The following is a 21,698-nucleotide window of genomic DNA, read 5'->3' as shown; positions in this document are numbered from 1 at the left end:
TGTGGGTTGGTGGGATGTGCTTGTGTTTAAGGGAACATTCATGAGGCTTTTAACTGGCATTTTGTGTTAGTGGTTAGGTCTTTTGCATACTGTGACAGAGAGAAAGGGAACCCATTGTCCCTCATACTTGCAAAGGCCCTTACACTTTAAAAGCTTGGGTATAAATATCTCAAGGACTCAGTGCGGCCCAAGCCCATGTTTGCTCTGCTGTTCTCTTGTCTGGCTACTGCCTCCAAGTTGAAACATTCCCTCCTGGGAAGAGGAGGGAGGGACGTTCACAAGTCTCAGGAAACTGAGAAAGCTACGAGACTCAAGAGCCACCCCGCAAGGTTCTATAAAAGAGGAGGTGGAGACCGCTCCTGATGGAGTTGCCTACAAATTGGGCAGGGAACTCAGATAGGCAGCCTTAGTGAGTTGTCACCACTCTGGAGGAGACCTTTCAATGATGCATCTGCCTTTGAGTCATCCATGTTCTTGTAAGTAACTTCTCATCAATGCTCCTATAAGTAACCCCAATAAAGTCACTGATTGATCAAGCTAGCCTTGAGTGGAATCATTTCTTCGGTCTGCCATGATGCCATATTTGGGGTCAATAATGTTTGTTCATGTATCTCCTCAGGAAAAGTGACAGAATTCCTTTCCTCCTGCCTCTGATTTAACTGGGTTGACTTCATTCTTAGTCAAACTCCATGTAGCAAATAAAGCCCTTCTAGTCCTAAGATGAATAAGCATATCCAAGACACTCTTAATAGCCTCAAGGACAGAAACCACAGGATCATCTCCCTAGATGCAGAAAGGGCCTTTGACAAAAATCTACATCCTTCATGATAGACAAGAAATAGAGTGAACCTATCTCAACATTTTAAAAAAAGCTGTTTATAATCAATCTACAGCCAACATCTTCCTAAATGGAGAAATACTGGAAGCATTTCTGTGGTGATATTGTGTTTCCCAATATATTGTTCACCCTAATAAACTTATCTGGGGTCAGAAAACAGAACAGTCACTAGATAGACACAGAGGTCAGAAAATGGCCTCCTAGCATTCTGGAGGCAGAGATCCATCTGCATCTCTATGAGTTCAAAGCCACACTGGAAACAGCCAGGCATGGTGACACACACCACTAATCCCAGGAAGTGATGGCAGGAAGCAGAAAGGTATAAAAGGCGTGAGGACCAGGAACTAGAGCCTTGTTAAGCTTTTAGGCTTTTAGCAGCAGTTCAGCTGAGATCCATTTGGATAAGGACACAAAGGCTTCCAGTTTGAGGAAACAAGATCAGCTGAGGAATTGGCGAGGTGAGGTTAGCTGTGGCTTGTTCTGCTTCTCTGATCTTCTAGCATTCACCCCAAAACCTGGCTCAGCATTTGTTTTTATTAATAAGATCTTTTAAAATTCGTGCTACACATTTCTGCTAAATCAGGAAGAAGACAAGCATTTCTGCTCTCCTCAGTCCTATGTAATATTGAAGCCTTAACCATGGCGTTCAGATGATAGAAGCACATAAAGGATTCAAACAGAAGAAGTCAAAGTACCCGTATTTGAAGATGATGCAAGTCTACACACAAGAGACTCTATAAACTTCCCAAAACACCTCTGAGAGTTGATATGGCTTTCTGTAAAGTAGCAGGATACAAAAATAGCACACAGAAGTCAGTAGTTTTCCTGTATGCCAAAAAGAAATATAGTCATAAAGAAACTAGAGAAACAAGCCTATTTGGAATATCAAGAAGGAAGAGGAGGAGGAGGAGGAGGAGGAGGAGGAGGAGGAGGAGGAGAAGGAGAAGGATGAGGAGGAGAAGGAATGAAAGAAATCTTGGAATAAATTTAAACAAGAAAACAATTTAAAATTTTAAAATACTGAAGGAGATAGTAGAAGATAGAAAGACCCACCAAGCTCATAAATTGGTAGAAACAACATGGCAAAAACATCCATCCTACCGAAATCAATCTGTACATTCATTATAATCTCACTGAAGAAATCAGTGTGGAAGCACCTCAGAAAGCTAAAAACAGAGCTATCACATGATTCAGATCCACCACTCTGACACCCAAAGGACTTTATATCCAACTACAGAGAGATTTGCTCAGCCGTGTTTATTGCTGCTCAATTCATAAAAGCTAGAAATAGAATCAGCCTAGATGACCACCAAATGGACTGATGAGGGAAAAAATGTAGTGCACATGCCCAATGGATTTTATTCAGTTGTCAGGGAAAAAATGAAATTTTAAAAATTGAAGGTAAATGGATGGAACTAGAAAAAAAAAATAAGCCAAATGAGGTAACCCAGGCTCAGAAACACAAACACTACGTAGTCTTTTTCACAGGTGGATCCATTAGATGCTTTATTCAGCATCCCTTGTAGACAGCCTGGGAACTAGAAAAAGGCAATTGAGGGGATGCCTCAAGGAATGGGTAGCAGCAGATATCAGTGACAGGAAACACAGAAAAAAAAAATACCGAGGAAGTGTAAGCAGAGCAGGGTTAGGGAGATGGAAGAGGTGGGTGTGGAGTAAGGATTAACTAACACGATGGGCATGTGAAAAAAAACATAGGAAAACCTACTGCTTGATGAGGCATCTGAAAAATACTTAGTTATAAGATAATAACGTGCATGGTTAAATAATGCTACGCCCAACAGCCATGGCTTATTAAAGGAGTATCTCACTACCAGATGGGAGATAACTCCTGGTGAGCTGTTGGTCAGGAAAACCGCACAGGCTCCAACTAATATATAATTTCTCACCATTCCTCTTGGTTGTCCACCAGAATTAGATAACAAACCCCTGTTACTGAAGACGCCATGCACCATGGTACACAATACAGAGAAGCAAAGTGGAACTCAGCTGTAAGCTGCTTCCCTGCTGGTCCGGTTTCATAGTGCTGGAAAGTACAGTGCAGGCCACTGGGGTCAGGGGGAATCACTCCTACTCAGCTGAGAACTCCATGAACTGCAAAACTAACCTGTGAGGCAGTATGTGCCCACCTGTGTGATACCAACATGACTGTTATGGGGGACAATAATCAGTGCTCTCTGATAGGGTTTGAGGCCCATTCCACAAGAGGGAATTTATGTCTGATACAAACTAAACCTGGTTAAAAACCCTGGCTGAAAGGGTTATATGCAAAAGAGGGAACTTAATATTACTGGTTACCTGAACTGATACAAGGCCAAGCTGCCTTCTAAATACTTAATGTTCATACCCATAGGCAAAGGAATGCTACTCTCAGTCTTAATCAGAGAAATTTCTCTCCACAAGGAATGGTAGCGAGTGCAGAGATGTATCACTAGTCTAGGTGCTAAGAAAAAGATGATCCAGTGCTCAGCCAGCCCTGAAGACAGCATTAGTACCGTCCCATCTAAGGTTCAGCAACAATGCAGAAGAGAAGATGGAAAGAATCTAAGAGCTGGAAGATAAGGAGAAGGATTATGAAATTCCATCTTCTCCACATGACACAGCCAATGCAAGCATTATCTCATAGGTGTAGTGGCTACATGCATCAGGTCTGAGCAAGACTGGGCATGTCAGCGGTTAACCAGAGATTAGGGAGAGGCCATCATTACCTACTCTTCCCTGATGAACTATGCACTACTGATGGACTCCAGGGGATGCTCAGATATTCTCTTCAGTTGTATACCCACTGATGAACCCACCAAGTTCCAATGAGAGTTCCCTACCCACAGTCACACAGACAGCCCTAGTTAAACTCAGTGAGTCATACACACACGAAGATACAAATGAGGAGAAGGTACTTGTAGGAAGGAGCGTGGGTAAGAGGGAGATAACACAGGTGAGGGTAACCAATCAGAACACACTCTCCATATGCATGAAGTTATCAAAAAACAAAGTGCGTGTGTGTGTGTGTGTGTGTGTGTGTGTGTGTGTGTGTGTAGTTTCTGAAAGGTATACAAATGACTCTGAGAGCCAAGGCCTTAGGATATAGAACCCAAGACAATGCCTTTCTCTTTCATCACCAAAGATAAAAAAGAGCTATTCACATTAGGAGAACAGATACAAAGGACAAAGTCATTCCTAAGAAATCACCTAAATTTAGACTTACCTTCCAATTAGTTTCTATAAGTTAAATTTCTATGTAGAGTATTCCATTTTAGAACTGTCATGAGCATTCTGAGACAACAGTATCCATTTTTACTTTACCAGGGGTAATTTGAAACCGTATGCCTATGATCAGCATATGGGAGCCTTACATGTAATACCCACAGTGGCTAAACACGGAGGAAAAGATCTAAAGATACAAGTGGAATGCTAAAAGGTTTTTAAACTGGGTTCAACTGAATCTCTGCCAAACAACCTCTGGATCAACGGCGTTTTTGTTAGAGATACATGTCTGTCTGTAATCAGGGCAGATTTCATAAGTTATCTGGTATCCAGTATGTAACTGTCTTCACTTTCAATTTTTTAAGAATAGGAGAGGACAAACGGATAAGGAGGAACACACAAACAGAAACAGGAATGAAAGAAGAGTTTTAGAATACATTGTACTTGGCAGCTTTTATTTACAAATACCCAGACACAACTTATGATAGTAGCTTGTACTGAACATTGTACATAAGGCACGCAATGGCCAGGGATCTCTTTCTGACACATGATGGTAGCATCATGGAAGTGTAGTGCCTGATTTTCAGCTTTTCCAGTCATCATCTTTCATTTACAATCCAGCTCCTTGTCCCAGACCATCTTCATATAGCTCTGGGTTCCTCTCCCATCGTCTCTTCCAACTGACGAGACATCTAACATGTTTATAAATAAGAGCAAACCATCTAGATAAAGAGCATGTAGGGGACTGGATCAGAGATGGGAAGAGAAAAAAAGAGAGAGTTTATTTTAGATGTTCATCTTTCAGCCAGTCCCTCAGGGACCAGTCGATTTTACAGGAAACCATCTTTGTGACTTAAACAGCAGGCATCATCTGTGTCATCATTTTCTGGGTGCTGCTCATCCTTCAGCTGCAAGAGCTGGTGTACTATCTCGCTTGGTTCTGAGAATACACTAATAAACACCACACCTTGTGGATCTGTTTTAATCACCCCATGTCTTGAAATGGCTGTTTACCAATTTTGTATAATATAATTAAATGCTCCAACACTATATTTAAGAAACATTAAAGATGGCTTACTCTGTTGAGGGCTGGGAAATTCCAGATCTGGAATGTCTACAGTCCCTGGTGCTGTAAAAATAAGATTCCCCAAGAGACCATAAGCTGGAATGGGACCTAGAGAATATGTTCTTCCTAGTAAATATTATGATCCATGAAAAAAAAACAAAAGGCACAAGCTCGGAGGCAGAGAAGTGAGTTCAACACTTTTTACCTTAGGGAATCCAAAACCTGAGCTTGGCATTAGGTTTCAGAAGCTGTTGTTTATGGTGGTTTACAGAAAAGGGAAGAGAGATGTGGGAGTATTCATTTCTTTCATTGTCTAGACTAGAATTCCTGTTCTACTGTTTGGTATCTTCTCGCCCTCTCCACCACCAGGCAGAAATAGCTTCTTCACTTCACCCTAGAACACCTCTGTGTTCTCCGAAGCAGCCTTCCTTTTAGAGCCTAGGAGTTGACTCCGCTGGTACCTCCCTGCCATTTGCATGCAGGGAGCTGCAATCTGGGATGGCAGCTCTTAGCTTCTCGGATCTCGGATCAGCAGTACAGGAAAGAGTAGAATGAGCAGACAAAAGAACATGGCTACTGTAGATGAATATGCTGTTCTGTGCAAGACCACAAGAACTAAAGTTCTACAGATTATCTTGTGCCAGACAATGACAGAGCACTGGGCCAGGACTTTGGGGAGATACAGTTATCCGTCTCCAGTGAAAGAAAACTAGTTTTGAACCTACTTCTGGTTGCAGCTGGAAAGGCACATGCACAAGCTTGTGCCTGTACGTAGGTGGCTGTGTTGGTGTGCTCTAGTAAATACCGTGTACCCAGCACAGCTGCTGTGAGTAAAGCTGATGCTTGTGTAAGTTTGTGGTCATCCCCTGTAATCTGCCACAATCAACCCCGTTTTTTTCAGAGCCGAGGGTTGCTGTGTTAAATACACAAACCAGTGTAGGGAGCCAAGGGAAGGGCAGCCTGAGTGTATACTCTCTTCAAAGCTTATCCACAGAGTCTTTAAGATCATAGTAAAGATGAAAAGCAAGTTTACCTTCAGCTCCTTGTCTCTGCCTTTCATAGTTTGCTAGGTGAAAAACTCCTGGAATTAACTGTTGATTCACACAAAGCACAGATACCATGGCTAGAAATAAGAGCTTTCAGATTCTTGGATTGTAATGTCCAAAGTTTCCAAGAGCTCCCTAGGCTGAAGCAGAGAATGCTGAATGGATAAAAGGGCTAGGAATATGGAATGTAAATATAGAGTGAGGACAGTGTCAACCACTATCCTAAATTTGCTGGGAAGAAGTAACTGTGGTCATTGTGGACTAGGCTGGGTGAAGCTTAACCTTGACTGCCAATGTCCTAAAGATGGTGTTTAAGCTGAACCACTTGGGTATGGGGAATGCTACGTGTATTCCAAAACCACTTGTTCGTAGGAGATAACAAGGGAGGTCGAGGCTTCCCCTGGGTCATGTCTACACTCAGACATCCAGAAAAGCATCAGTTCCTAGGACAAGATCGAGATTAGAGGACAGCTTTCAAGGAACTAATACTGTGAGAAGATAATCACATAAACAAATGATTATTAAAAGAAATAATTATAAGATGGACCAGGAGAGCTGGGCTGTTATTATTTTCATCACAAGTTCAGCTTCCTAAACAGGTTTAGCCTAAATTCCTATGAAGAAGTTCCACAGAGAGAAAACACCCAATCCATATCAAAGGCCCACACAACTAAAAAGCAACCAATTTATCCCACAAAATATTTTCTGAGCTTTTGGGAATGCTGCCAAGGAAAAATGGAATAAAATGGAATGAGCAAAAGCCACAAACAAAAGGTTGGTTTTCCTCCTCTCAGAATCTTTGATGGGAAAGATCACAACTCTAACCAATCCTCAAGGATTTTTACTGATGCTATTGGGGAGGCTTTCTGAGATTGTTATAGGACCAGCTTGGGGACTTGCTTGCAGCATCAAGCTTATGTCCATTGTTCCCCTTGGTGTAGACTTCGATTGCTCAGGAGATCCCCTGGGAACCTCTACAAGGCATCAATATCTTTAACCACACCAGAGTAGAAACTTTTCTACCCATAGATCTTACAGAATTTTATTTTACAACATTATTTTCTGTATGTGCATTGGTTTCTGAAGCAGAAAAACTACTAAAGCTGTTTAAAAAAAATAATAATTTTCTCATACAATACCATAATCACCCCACAGGACATGTGCTGTTATGCAGTATTAGACATTATTCTGCACCCCTTACAAAGATCCTAAATGTTGCTAGGCCTGTAAAAATAAATAGTAACTTGATTATCCTGATCTTCAGACCACAGGAAGTGGCTAAGCATTATACCCGGGGATTGGTGCTTTTTTTTTTTTTTTTTTTTTTTATACAAATGTATCCTTCATTACATTTCTTCACAGAGATGCTAAATGTTCTTTAGCCTGAACCTAATGGCTGGGTGCCTCCACTCCAACTCCCCTCAGCAGCTGTGGCCATCACCTAAATGAATACACGAATTGAATTAATGTGCAATGAGTGTTCACCATGTCCAGAACTACATTAAGATGTGGATTGATGACTCCGGGGAATAAGTTCATATTTTCTTTGAATCCCCAAATCTTGTCTGAGGAATAGATAAAACACGAATCACTTCTCCATTGTGAACCAGAAAAGTACATGCTCACAAGAATGTTTTACTTTGAGTCTGAGGTCTCCTTTTGTTTACAAACTGGCATAGATGTAGTTGAAATGCAGGGAGTTCATAAAACTTCCATCAAAAATAAAACCCAGAAGTGAGGCTTTTGATGGCCATTTCCTGCAGAGTGTACATCCTTGGTTGAGAGTCATGGAAAAGGCAATCAGAAGACTCATAGAAGGCGTATTTCCATGGGGCTCCTGAAAAAGGTTGAAATAGAAGGAGTCTTTGCAGATGCTTTGGTGTGGCCAAAGACACATCCAGGAAAAGCTGAGTATCCCAGGACTGTGTTAGGGGAGTCATTATCAACCTAAGACCTGATGGGAAAGGACATTTTGTGGAGAGAGCAGGAAGAGTGGAAGGGAGGCATGGGGGAAAATCAGTCACCATGGAAGCATACAGCCACGCCAGAGCACTCTAGGTGTCAAAGCAGAGGAAGTGGGAAAGGCATGCTGTGCCTTCGTGGTTCTGCCTCTTGATCTGCATTACCTCACCTTCTCCAAATGTAACCAGAAACCAGGTGAAGATGCCTCTGTGCAGTGGTGCCTATAGCAGTCTGGATGGAGGAGAGGAGAGAAGGGCCTGGGGGAAGCTAACGAGTTAACGGCTCATGCAGTTACCACCTACATCAAGAGAAAAATTCTAACCTCTGCTTCTCTGTCTTTTCGGGGCTAATATAGCATTTCCCATGATGTATTCCAGATGGCGGCTTCGTGAGGCAGCCCCAAGGGGCAAATTTCCTATATGTTCAAATTCACTTAAGAAACACTGAACTAGCACGTTAAATAGGTCTCATTACTCCAGGAATTTTCAAAGCTGTACTCTATTTACAATACTTTTGTCTTGCCAACAGTAGTTCCTGAAAGCTGTGATGAATCAAGCCCTGGGCCAAGCACGGGGGATGTGGAGTAAGTGGGGCAGACACACCTCACTCACAGTATGTACAAAGAAACGGAGGACAGATCACAAGAGCGAAACAAAAGCCAATTGCTGTACCAAGTGTTGCAAAGTGGCTTTCAGACGGGAGTAAAACGTGCAGCACGTCTCTGCACAAGCTGTCTGGCTTTGGAGAGCTTCAATTCTGGACAACTGTTAGGGTGTAAGAGACACTTTACAACAAAACAAAACCCTCTGTCTCCCCTGATAGTGGGTGTGTATTTTGATATGAAATTTACATAATTAAACACTTACGGTTCTTAGTTTGGGGTGATACCTTCACCTCTGCTAGCCCTGGAGAGTTGATCAGAGTACATCTGATATTCATGGAAAATGGACAGTAGGGAGGTAACACGTGAAGGAAGAAGTGATATGTTTGTTGTCAAAGCCATATGCACCGCCGTAAATATTTCATCTTCCTCCCGGTAACCCCGTGACCTGAGTAAAATACTGGGATCTCTATTTGATAAATCAGGAAATTGAAGTTCATGGATATTAAAAGGCTTGCTCAGTGTCTCGTGGTTATTAAATTGTACGGTGAAGATTTGACAGGTTTTTTTATTAGCAAATTCAGACCCTTCCTACTTTACTGCCTGTTACCCACTCTATCATGCTTTGCTATTTCTTAAATTATCAGAGTTTATAGCACCAGTTCATAGTTTAGTCATTACAAAACTGTATAGTGCTATTTGTATTCCAAAACACAGAACCTTCTAGAATTTCTCTGTGGTGGTAAAATAGGCTACATAATTAAACACTGACCCTGCTTCTGTGACGATGATGTATGAAGATTTTTATTTCTTTCCACTTGTAATGTTTGACTTGTGGTTCTGTAAAATTAATGTCCATTGATTTCTCAGAAAACTGTGTTTTCCTCTCACAGAGGGCTTGGTTTTAGGAGAACGAAACAGTACATCATTATCGATTATGATTGCCTCTCCCGAAAGCTGCTGTGAATGTGAATAGTCTTCTAAATGGGCACTCAGACAAAACACTTTATTTCATTCATTTCCAAACTGTAGCTTGTCTCCTAGCAAACTGCAGCATAGTTTACCTTAGAAATATCAACATATTTTTTCATCCAAAAAAAAGTCAAACAATAAAAATCATTATATCAAGCATTAGCTTTTATACTCAGAGAAAAACGCAATTCTCCATCTTAGCAGGAGACCCAAGAAGAATGTTTTCTCTGGGGCTGAGGAGTGTACATTAGTGCTTTCCCAAGTTTGTGCAGTTTAAAGTGGCAGTGGGAATGTTGATAAGGCAAAGAGAGAAACTGAGCTATTGACAGGCACAGACATATCTTGGAAATTATCATTCCCAGTGTCGTGTGTGCTTATTTCTAACTTTGAGTATGCATGAAAGAACCAAGCAACTTCATGTAATTGCCATTCTCTAAGGGTTCCAGAGGGAAATTACTAATCACAATTATTTACTGAAATACAAATGGGAAACTCAAGTAACCTCGGGGTTGCATTGAAACAGCTCCAGACTTGGGTTACAACTTCAAAATTAATGGGAACGAGCAGGGGGTGAGGCTATTGAGTGTATTCAACAGCCTCACCATAATTAAAGACCCACATGCAGCCAAATGAGATTATCCCCCACTCTGAGAGAGAGAGAGCTTACCCATTCGCACAAATCTCAGAACACCAGGTGGCTGCAAGTCCTGCCCCATGATTCTATGCCTTTAAGAAGCAGGCTCTCTTCCGTGTTGTTGATGCAATGATTGTCATGGCAGTCATTTTAATTACTTTTTAAATCTTTAATAATCATGTTATCAAATGATTTATTTAAACACCATTCTATGCCTGGCATGAGGCTTCAGGCTGCACACACAGAAGGTACGTGTGAGCAATCAACTCTAATAAGCGTAGAGAGCTTAACCCTATGAACTTCCAACAAACATAACTTGCGAGTCAGTCAAGTCTCTCAGAGCCAGATGTTAGATTCATAGAAGATGGTAATAATAAGATGAAATAAGGCTTGCAATAGAATAACAAACCCAGATAGAGCCCTCACTGACACAATTTTGCTACCAGGTTCTCCAAATGGACATATGAACACACGGCTTGAACCTGTAGGTGGAGTGAGACCACTGTAATCATCTAGCTGCTTCACTCTAGCTGGGTTGGATGACTATGATGTATCCTTCCCCAGAGACGATCTTCCCACAAGGGAATAGGGACTCTACTATGCAGCTTCCAGCAAATAGTGCTTTGGCCTCTAGCCCTTAAGATGGAGATACCAGACGGGTCCTATGGGTACAGGGATGCAAATAACTGAGGTAATAGAGCAATACCATAGAAATTAAAAATGTAATCTGTTTTCCCTCAAAATAACTGGTAAAATTATCTATGGTAGAAGGTATGATTTATGCTGGGTTTTTTTTTTTTTTTTGGATTTTAGTCTTGTTTCTTGCTTGGAGTCAGTATTTGGGTTTAGGGAGTGTATTGGTTTTGTTTTTCTTCAGTTTTATCTGAATAATTTCTTTCAATTCCATCTGTTGTTGGTGATAGTACATCAGACATCCAAGTCCCTAGCAGGGACCAGAGGGATTGCATTAGAACCCAGGGTTGGTGCAGCATCTGTTTGCCTGGCCATGGCCAAAGTTATACTTTGCCTCTGCTATTTGTGCTTTAAAAGGGCCATAGCAGCAGCCCGATGAAAGGAGACGCGTCCTCACTACACTTTTCCATCTGACACTGGAAGGCGCAACAGCTGTGAGAAGGTAGACAGCAGAGAATCTGAGTCACTTAAGGAATTCATTGTCCAGATCTAGCGAAACTGACAGGACCATCATGCCTACCATGTGAGAAGGAAGGTCCTGTTGGTAAAAGAGCCCAAGACTAGTGGCCCACAAAGAAGTCACTGTTCTTCAGTTAAGCTGATATCCAGTAAGCACCTCAAAATAATGAACAATGTTCGAGTTGCTCAAGGACTCAGCAGCATCCTCTTACGACATGGGTTTCAACTTCATTTCTGTATCACGCTTTCATTTACACCAGATCAAACTGGTATTTTCAGAAGTTTGTGTGTAATATCAATTAGATTTGCAGTTTCAGTTTCCCATTACCAAGTATCAGTGTCAACTCAATGGTCCCAGTACAACTCAATCAGATTATAGATAAAGATCTAAATACCCATACTACTGGAAGAATGAAGAAAAAAAAATCTCTTTTTTGATCTGACAAAAATATTTGAATTCTCAGCATCAACAATGTTTCTAGAGAAGCAGACAGACATAATATCAGTCCAAGTAGACTGTAAAAAATTCAGTCAGAATATTTTTTGCTGCTGAGGAGAAAAAAAATGACCTTAACTCCCACCCAACTCAGTTAGCTGCCCATGTGGACACGAGACAGCTCCTGACGTTTGTTCCTGTCCAGTCACCTCCAGGGTGGTGTCCACAGCCACCTTTTTAGACAGTAGTATCCAAAGCATCTCATTTCTTCCCAAGTCTTCTGCAGGGCCCTAAACCAAAGCGTTAAAGCGTGTACAGATGAAGCCGCCAGCCAAGGAGGGAAAGAAAGCGAAGCTCTCCCCCAGGGCTACTCCACCACTCTTCTTCCTTTTACTGCATGTAAATTCCTTTTTGTAACTCGGTGCGCTGCTCCTGATCTAAAACAAACCCATCATAGCTGTGCTGGATGGAAAAATACACAGGAAATTACGTCAAAGAAGGGAAGTCAGATCGTCTGTACTTCATGGATCTTCTCAGTTCCTGATAGGTGGAGTTTTGAATCAATGTCTTTTTGTTTCTTGAAATGATTTCATCGGCTATGTTTGTAATTCTTTATCATCAAGTAATCTAAGACTCAAGAGCATGAATTATCCCAGCAATAAGTCAAAGAAAAACACTGGTTACAGACTTTTCAACTTTGACCTTAAGAAGTAGTTACTCTTCGACATGATTCATTTTTCTTTTTCTCTCCAGAGGTCTAATCCTTCAACCCTTCCCAGACAACCTATAATTCTGCTCCTTTGCCCTCTCTGAAATTACCTGAGCGCTGTCTGCCTTCGGAGAAGAGTTACTGCCCTGTGGCGGAAGCAGCGACGGTCAGCTCAAACAAAGCCGCAGGTCCGTCTGCCTGGGGATAGAGGATCCCTCAATAACTTCAGCACCGCCCCCTCAGTAGTGAGTGGTTTTAGTAACTGATGACAGGAAAAGTACTACCCCACACAGCAAGGAGGCTTTTCCCTTACTGCAAAGAATTTGCTAAGTTCTATGTATAATGGCCATAGCTAATGGCAGGGAAGAACAAACATGACCACTCACGTGACACATGAACAAGCCAGCACACAGCAGCCAGGTCTCCTGGAATTTGGAGGTGTGTAGCACTACTCTTGAAAGGCACACTGTTTGGTTCTCCTGCCAAATCTTTCCTTCGCCTGCCTCGTGGATGTGTAACACAGACCCAGGTGGCTCATTGTCCATCCTGAGGCCTGTTCATCGCTGGCTGTCTAGAGTCTCTGAAAAGATCCCTAAAATGATTGCAGGAAAGTTTTCCTGAGGATTTGGTCTTAGGCCAGGCTAGCATCCATAAATGTTGTGGGCTACAGATCGACACAGAGTGCCCACGTCAGCTCTCTCTTACCTTGTGGCTCGATTACCAGGCCTCATCTGTTCACAGGTTAGAACTTAGATGCATGTCTGCTTGGATAAACAGCAAGGGCACAGAGGTCGGCACGTGTGTGTCAGATAATGACCTCCATTCAATCTGTGGTCACTAGGCTTAATTAAGATTAACTGCTTAGTGTTTTCCACCTACTAGTTTCATGTTTAAATTCTAAGAATAAGCTGCCACAGACGTGACCCTACATTTGTAGATAAAGCCATCAATGTGTGTCTAGACAGTCATCCTCTTAACCAATTTTCTTAGTTTCAAGTAGACAAAAAATTAGAAAAAGTTATATACCAGAAGCATGAGGCAGGGATCTCAGATAGCTAGGAGACGTCTTAAGACCACCCTCAATTTTGTAGTGCACATCATAATGAGCATGACTCAAATTATAGAGAACTGGATGTTCTTCTACTCCATAGCATCTCATTTCAGTTCCGTGTCCGCAGCTAAAGCTATGCGGAGAGGAGCACCTGGACACAGATACACAGAGAAGAGCATGATGATCTCTTGTCTCCAGGAGTGCACATATGCTCTAAGACTCCCAAAACCATCAGAGAACATCTTTGCTGGTTCCTTGACTCACATCTGCCTTTTCAGGGCCTGACCTTCTCCCTCCAGCATACCAAGTGAAGAATTACTCCTTAGATAGCTTCACGCTCTCCCTGTCCATCTTATACTCTGCTTCTCTCACGTTCTACAAACTTCTCAAGATCATTTAGCGTTTCTTTCTTCCTCTCAAACTGGATTCATGCATAAATAAAATGATACAATTTACACATGCATGCCTAAGCTAGCTGCCTCATTTGGGGACCTTGCTTTGAGGTAAAACCCATTCTGTTTTTGACAAGGAATTCTTTCATAGCATTATGCCGGTATACATATGCCCATACACAGAAAGAGAAGTATTGGTTTACAGAATACCAGCCCACTGCCTCACTAATTGCTATCCTTATTTAGAGCTGCTCATGTGGGTGTGAAGGTCATAATGTAGCTAGGCTTCCTTAAATAACTTTCTGCCTCATTTTTCTTCCTTTATTCAAACTTCTGTTCTTTTTTTTTTTTCACTCTTCAGTTTGATTGTTAATCATTTGTCCTTGTTTTCCACCAAATTTAGATTAAATTTCTTAATAAAAATATCTTGAATATTACATCAGCATTTCTTATGCAGCCAAAGCCATGGCCATTTGCATCATGCTCAGGATTTGTCCTATCCTCAAGAGCATCTCGTCTCGAGACTAAGCCAGAGACAGTGCTTTTGTTGACCTTGATATTTGAGTGCAGGCTTCCCCAGAAGCCCCAGACTTCTAGCCTCATCATCATGATTAGCCCCCTTCTTTATTTTCCTATTGTCCACCCTTCCATCTATTCACTGATAGAACAACTTTGCTTCAAAAATGAAAATCAATCTGCTCAAACTCAGAATTATAGTTTGGTTAGTGTGGTGATTTGAATGAGAATGGTGCTCATAGATCTACTGGAATATTTGAATTCTCAATTACCAGTTGATGGAACTGTTTGGGAAGGATCAGAAGGCAGGGCCTTGTGGGAGGAAGTGTGCCACTGGGGTTTCAAAAAGCCCCCACCTTCCCCATCCATCTCTCTGCCTCATGCTTGTGGATCACCATGTAAATTCTCAGCTACTGCTCCATCACCATGCCTGCCTGCCTGCTGCTGTGCTCCCTGCCATGGTAGTCATGGACTCACCTTCTAAAATGTAAGCTCCAGTAAACTCTTTCTTCTGAAAATTGTTCTTGTCACGGTGTATTATCACAACAATAGACAGTAACTAAAACCATTAGCTTCTCATTTTAAGAGTAGAGGATGGTTTTTAATATCTGTCTTGACCTTTCTCTGTCTACTAGAACCAGTGGTCTCCAGTGACTTGGTAAGAGTCAGATAGCATTGGATGGGCACACATTTCTCTGAATTCAAGTTAATCCTGCACTGGTTCCCTGAGGTTTCAAGACAAACATTCCCATCTTTAGCTAAGCAAATGAATCTTTGGAAGCTTTGTACAGAACAGAGCTGGCATTTACTGAGCACCTCTCATATATCTGTCATTATGCCACATTAACTCACTTAATTATTGCAAACAGCCTCATGAATTATGTATGGTTATATCTACTTTGAAAACAGAAAGTCGACCACCTCCCGGGTAAAGTTAGTGTGCAAACCATGCAGCTGCTAAAGAGTAGCAGTGAGTTTAGTGCCCAGGCCCACCTGACTTCAAAGCAGCTGTTTTGTCTGTCATAGACTATATCACTCTTCCTCTAACCAAACTCTACTTCTTTAAGACATGGAATAAGACTTTCCGACCTATCCTCTCTCTAAGCCAGAACCATAATAAATTCACATTCTTTCTTAATGGCCCACCATATATTTTTCCCAGACAAGCCAGGGCAAGAAAGTCATCTCATGAGTATGCATGCTGAAGAGACGTTTTTTAAAAATCATTTATTGCCTTTAATTCTTAAGGCTCATTTACATCTCTACCCAAATCATCTTTACACTTTAATATCACTCCTAACTAGCCCCTACATGTAGTGAAAACATATTAGCTTGTTCTTGAATGCTGTGGGCTTTGGGAATGCATAGCATGTCTGTGTTCACAATCCAGCTATCGGCGACCAGAAAACAGAAGCATTTTAAACATGTGAAGTTCATTCATGATTAATAATTGAATCTAAATCTAAATCTATAGAAAATAAATCTATAAATCTGTATTTCCAGCCACTCTCTCCCAGTTCTTAGGCATATACGTCTGTCCATTGCCATCACTTACTGTTCCTTTAAAGAATTTCTTGAGTTTTCCTCTTCCTTTTAAAAATGTTTATATTATATTTTAGTTATCTATTGTGTTTCTCAGTGCATGTGCAAGTGTGGTTCTCTCCTTCCACCATACACGTGGGACCCAGGGATTGAACTCAGATCATCCGGCTTGGCAGCAAGCACTTTACCTGTTAGGCCATCTCAGTGCCCTAGTTTTACCTTTTTCTGTTCATTCCCATAAACCCGGTCCACGGATATTGGTTCTTTTCGCTGCCACGAAACCTTGCTAAATGCATTCTCCCTGCCTCCAATTCATTTGACATACTTTAATAGCCAAGCGAATCTTTTGGAGATACTGCTTTCATCTTTTCACTCCCTTGTACCAGCATTTCCAGTGAGCTTTGCCTATTTCATCCCATCTGAAATCTCTCCTTCCAGCTATTGAGTACCCTGAAATCCATCCTCATCCCCATGCATCTCCTGGCCCTGCACAGCACCACCCAGTCAGGTCCCTTCTCTGCATCCCAGTGAGCCTGTGCTGTGTAGATCAGATCCAGTGTTCCTTCTGTTGTCCTTTGACTGCCTTGGATGGGAGCCTCTGCATGTGCTGCAGCCACTGGCTAACAGGAAGTGTATACGGCGGGATGAACTGCTGGCGAGGAGCCAGGACCTAAAGACCAAACCAGCATCAGTGGCTAACGAAAGCCCCCCAACCCCCCAAAAAAGCAGTGCAATGCACAGGAACTGAGTTTCAGCAATGAACACGGATGGACGGAAGGAGGAGTGGGAAGCCTCATGGACAGTGCTTAAACCAGTGCTACCCTTCCAGGGAAATAAGCCTGAGCTCACTTCCGGGACTTTGGGAAGACACCAGAGATATCCAGAATTGATGAAATCTCTGAAGAGGTTTCTGTTCTTGTCAGATGAGTGCAGTCTTACACATTTAGAAGCAAGTCTAACTTTCCCCATGGGCAAAGTCACTCAAGGGTCAAAGATCAGAATGTGACACCATCAGGTACATGGAGTACTGCAGCCTAGAAACTTCCTGAGTTAGTTGATCAAGCTCATCATGCATGCAACTTCAGAAACTGTTTCTACACTGAAGGAGAGCACCTCTGCTTATGTGGCCATGTGGTGGAGGCTGAGGATGGTTCCTCTGGCTAGTTTAGAACCACATTTTTTCTTCTTCTTTTCTTTCTGAAACTCAACATCCTTTTACTCAATTGTAGTATGTAAGCCTGGAAAATCATGGATGAAAATTAATCTTCCTACTGACTCCAGGGCGCCACAGGGACTCCTCTCTGGAGCAGTGGATGGTGTGGGAGAACTGCCGTGATGCTTATGTTATAACCAACGTTTGTTTCTAGTAGTGGGAACTTGAGGCTAAGTTTGTCGGAGGCACGCTAACAACAGCCTGAGCAGTCTTAGGCTGGCCAAATTCTAACTTGGCATAGGATTGAGGAAGATTTGGTATGATTATTTTGAGATTCATATTCAGGTCAGGGTCACCTTTGTCACCTTTGGATTTAATTTTTTGAGATATACAGCAACTTAGATCCCAGAGATATACATAAATGTACATCTTTTTTTCTGGAGTCCTCTGAGCTTTGTACCCCGCAGAGCTGATCTCGTGCTATATAACTAAGAAGAGGTCAAATACAAGGGACACATTTGGCAATATTTTCAACTAACAAAAAATAAAATAAAAAGTTTTAACACAACAATTGGCTTTAGTCACTTACAAAACACATGATATTACCAAGCAATACTATACTTAAGGGAACCCTACACATGTTCAAGTTTGTGTAGCTCCTCCAGCATCATCTATTCTGTATGTATTTAGCATGTACACACACATACCTACAAACGTGCGTACACACACACACACACACATACCTACAAATGTGTGTGTACACACACACACACACACACACACACACACACCCCTCAGGAGCATCACATTGAAAATCAGCCTGAGAAATTCAGTCACAATTTTCAATGCAATGCCCCTGGGGAGGGGGGTTGCCTAAATGTGTATATGTGCACCAAGTGTGTGCCTCATGCCCACAGAGGTCAGAAGAGAACATTAAATCCCCGTGAACTAGAGTTACAGTCTGTTGTGAGCTCCTCTGTAGGTGCTGGGAACCAAATCGAGGTCCTCTGTAAGAGCAGCAAGTACTCTTAACCACTGAGCCATCTCTCCAACTCCTAATCTCTTCGTTTAGTAAAAGGGTATCTACCGTGTTGTCCTCCATGATGAGGGAATTACAGGATATAAAACACAAAAGCCCTGCTCTCCTGGAATTTACATTTTGGTAAGAATTTGTGCTCAATAAGCCAAAAAAGTTTCTTTTAAGTTATTAAAGATAATAAGAATAGAGGGAAGTGTACTTGTAAATAGGTTAGGCAAGCTCCCAGGTGAAATGCTACTTGCTGACTGTCATAAATTTATTTAAGATAGTGAACCACTTTATCATCCAGCTTTAGACAAAACATTAAGTTGCTTGAAACTGCTTGTATCCTGCACTCACCTTTGGTCTAGTTAAAACTGCCTTTCCACATGTGGTCAGTTGGGACATAGCCTGTTTAGTCTCCATTTCCATTCCACTGGTCTAGCCCAGCATCCCCAACAGCTGCCGGCAGGAATAAGAGTTCATGGCTGACAACAGAGCCACACAAACAAGCATCCCTTCCACACACATTTTAAGTTCATCAACCCACATCCTCTGAAGGAAAGCCTAGAAGATAACAACCCTTGGACTTTAAAAAAAACAAAACATTATTCTCAGGGTTTTTTGTTTTTGTTTTTTGGTTTTTGGGGGTTTTTTTTGGTGGGTTTTTTTTTTTTTTTGGTTAGTTTGTTTTGCCTTTCTCTCTCCCTGTCTTATGAATTGAGTTCTGCCATGTGCCTTTAGACTTCCAGTCAGCCCCCTGTCAGTATTCCTAACATCTCTAGAGCTGCAAGTAAGACATTTCTTCCATTTTATGTATTTGTGTGGTATATGCAAGTGTATATGTGTGTGTGTGTGTGCACGCGCGTGCATGTGTATGTGTGCAGATGTTCATACCTGTGTGCATGCACAAGGGGGCCAGAGGAGGACGCAAGGTGGTGTGTTACATTTGCTTGTGCTCTGAAACATTTGTTTAATGATGCAAGGATGTGTTGTATTCTTTTATGTTGCATTTGTTTAACTCTGTGAAGCTGTGTTACTTTACCTGTCTAGAACACCTGATGGTCTAATAAAGAGCTCAACAGTCAATAGTGAGGCAGGAGAAAGGATAGGTGGGGCTGGCAGGCAGAAAGAGTAAATAGGAGGAGAAATCTGGAAGGAAAAGAAGAAGAGCAAGAGGGACCAAAGAGTAGGACACTGGGGGCCAGCCACCCAGCCACCCAGCCAGCCGTGGAGTAAGAAAGTAAGATATACAGAAGTAAGAAAAGGAAAGAGCCCAGAGGCAAAAGGTAGACGAGCTAATTTAGGTTAAGAAAAGCTGACAAGAAACAAGTCAAGCTAAGGCTGGGCATTTATAATTAAGAATAAGCCTCAATGTGTAACTTACTTGGGAGCTGGGTGGCGGGCCCCCCAAAAGAGTAAAAGAGTCAAAAACAACCAACACATCCTCCATCTGCCTAATTCCCTTGACACAGGGTCTCTCATTGAAACTGAAGCAAGCTGGTTTTTGGATAGGCTGACAACCAGCCCTAACAACCTGACCTTCCTGTCTCTGACCCCCTACCAGGACCAAGGTTCCAGGTGTCCTTGGATTTTTACACAGGTTAGGGATCTAAACTCAGACTCTCGGGCTTTTATGGCAATGCTGAGCCATCTCCCTAGCCCACTGAGCCATCTCCTAGCCCATGTTTTATGTATTTTTTTTTTAATCTAAACTTCCTCATTGTTTGCCAGGTGACACACCCCACCTCACTCTCCTAGAGAGAGATCATCTTGCTAATGACCTCTCTCAAGAGAGACCTCAAGTGCAAATTAGAAAAAGTCACAGTGACATGAAGGAAATAAGGAAGGAAGAATATATAATCTTGGGGAAAGCATGTCAGCAAAAAAGACAGCAGCTGTTGAGGCCCTGTTGGGGGTCTTCACCTGCCACACAGGGACAGCACTGGGACATGGGGCACTTCCCTTGAGTCAGAGGAGAGGGGATGTGTGGGAGATGGAGCCAGAAAGGGTTTGTAGGATACTCAAGTCACTTTCAAGACTGACTTTTATTCAAAAGGGAAAGTCCATGAAACAAGGGAAGTCCATGAAACCCTATGTGTTGAAGTAACCTTGGGAGGAAGACAAGACCAAGAACCAGCGCCCTACTGCAGGCAAAGAGGATTGAGGAGGAGAGGCTGGGTTCCAGACAGATCTTGAAGGGAATCTTGCTGGCATCATTGGTGCCAGGTATAAGGGAGGGTGTTTGTGATGCCAAGATTCTTGATTGGGACAATCAGAAGGATGGAATTATGAAAGATGAATGTGGCAAAGACTCCATGTAAAAGATTTCTGATGGGAGAAGGAATTTTGGGCAGAGTCATGTGGAGTCTGAGATGTCTGTTAGACGTCAACTGGCAGTATCTAGCAGGACTTCAGTATATGTAAACTAGGCATCTTGGAGAAAGATATAGAAACAACCCCTTGTAGTAACAACTAATTTTGTACAAAGGCACTGAGAGAAATAAAATCATTTTCCATAAATACAAGGATATCTTTGGAGAAAAACATGTACAACATCGAGTCATATCTCATAAATATCCATATTAATCTGAGATAGAACATGTTTAATGTAAAAATTTTTAAATCTTCTAAAGGAAACATGAGAGAATCTGTGTCACCAATACCAGAGAACTTTGCTGTCACTTCAGAGTACTTCCTCATATTGTTCCCAGTCAACTCTACCTCAGTAGCAAGGCAACTGCTGCTCATAGGCAGTTTTCTCCTTTCAAACTCAGATGAGTGCATCCATGTTACAGTATGGACAGTTTTGGGTTTTTTTGGCTTGGAAATTCTGAGTCAGCAAAATGTTGAATATTTATCTATAATGTCAAATGTGCCAATAATTTACTCCATTTTTGCTGAGTAGTATTTCCTTTTATGAATATACCATAAATATTTTATAATTTTTGATGCACATTTAGATGGATTTGTCTGGTAAAAAAAAAACTTCTATGAATATTTTTGCATATGCCTGTTTTGGAATATGTTTTTATATTTCTTGGGTAAATTTGCTGTCCAAGGGCAGATGTATGTTTAATTTATAAACTATTGTCATAATTTCTTACTGTGGTTTTTTTCCATTCTAATGTCTATGCAGGAATTTGCATGAGTACCAAGTGTTCCACATCCTTCCTAAAAACTGACGTTCTAAGTTAGATATTTATTTTATTTTGTAATCGACCATGGTAATTTATAATGTATAATATGGTATGTTGATATAGCTATATGTATTTAAGTTACTTTTCTATTGCTTTAATAAAACACCATGATCAAAGCAACATATGGAAGGGAGGGTTTGTTTGGACTAATGGCCCCATGGGGATAGGAGTCTATCACCATCACCACT

General features: G+C 41.7%; 1 long non-coding RNA gene across 1 annotated transcript; it reads right to left on the bottom strand.

The window, feature by feature from the left end:
• Positions 1-4,486: 4,486 nt before the first annotated feature.
• LOC131908062 (uncharacterized) lies at positions 4,487-6,315 on the bottom strand. The gene is made up of 2 exons (XR_009378533.1): positions 6,160-6,315; positions 4,487-4,805 (listed from the first exon to the last, which is right to left on the bottom strand). It is a non-coding gene; the product is annotated as an uncharacterized LOC131908062 (long non-coding RNA).
• Positions 6,316-21,698: the final 15,383 nt, after the last annotated feature.

Source organism: Peromyscus eremicus, chromosome 4 (genome assembly GCF_949786415.1).
Source record: "Peromyscus eremicus chromosome 4, PerEre_H2_v1, whole genome shotgun sequence".
Taxonomy (NCBI): Eukaryota; Metazoa; Chordata; class Mammalia; order Rodentia; family Cricetidae; genus Peromyscus; species Peromyscus eremicus.
Note: the sequence above shows the minus strand (reverse complement) of the source record. Positions and strands in the feature narration are given on the sequence as shown.